A 573-nucleotide genomic window follows, 5' to 3' on the forward strand; every position below is an offset into this window, starting at 1 on the left:
TCTGCACGGCAAAGGTAACAACCCACAAAACTAATAGGCAACCAAGAAAATGGGAAAAGATAGTTGCAAACGACATATGAGATAAAGGGTTGATATTCAGAATCTATAAGGAACTCACCAAACTCCACACCCAAAAAACAAACAACCCAGAGAGGACATCCAGATGGCCAACAAACACATGAAACGATGCTCAACATCCCTACTCATCAGGGAAATACAAATCAAAACGACACTGAGATACCACCTCACACCAGTCAGAGTGGCTAAAATGAGCAAATCAGAGAACACGAGATGCTGGCGAGGACGTGGAGAAACGGGCACCCTCTTACACTGTTGATGGGAATGTAAACTGGTACAGCCCCTCTGGAAAACAGTGTGGAGGTTCCTCAAAAAATTAACAATAGAACTCCCCTATGACCCAGCAATAGCACTGCTAGGAATTTACTCAAGGGATATAGAAATCCTGAGGCATGGAGCACATGTACCCCAATGTTCATAGCAGCACTCTCAACAATAGCCAAAACAAGGAAAGAGCCTAAGTGTCCATCAACGGACGAATGGATCAAGAAGATG

Source organism: Crocuta crocuta, unplaced genomic scaffold (genome assembly GCF_008692635.1).
Source record: "Crocuta crocuta isolate KB4526 unplaced genomic scaffold, BGI_CrCroc_1.0 scaffold298, whole genome shotgun sequence".
NCBI classification, from domain to species: domain Eukaryota; kingdom Metazoa; phylum Chordata; class Mammalia; order Carnivora; family Hyaenidae; genus Crocuta; species Crocuta crocuta.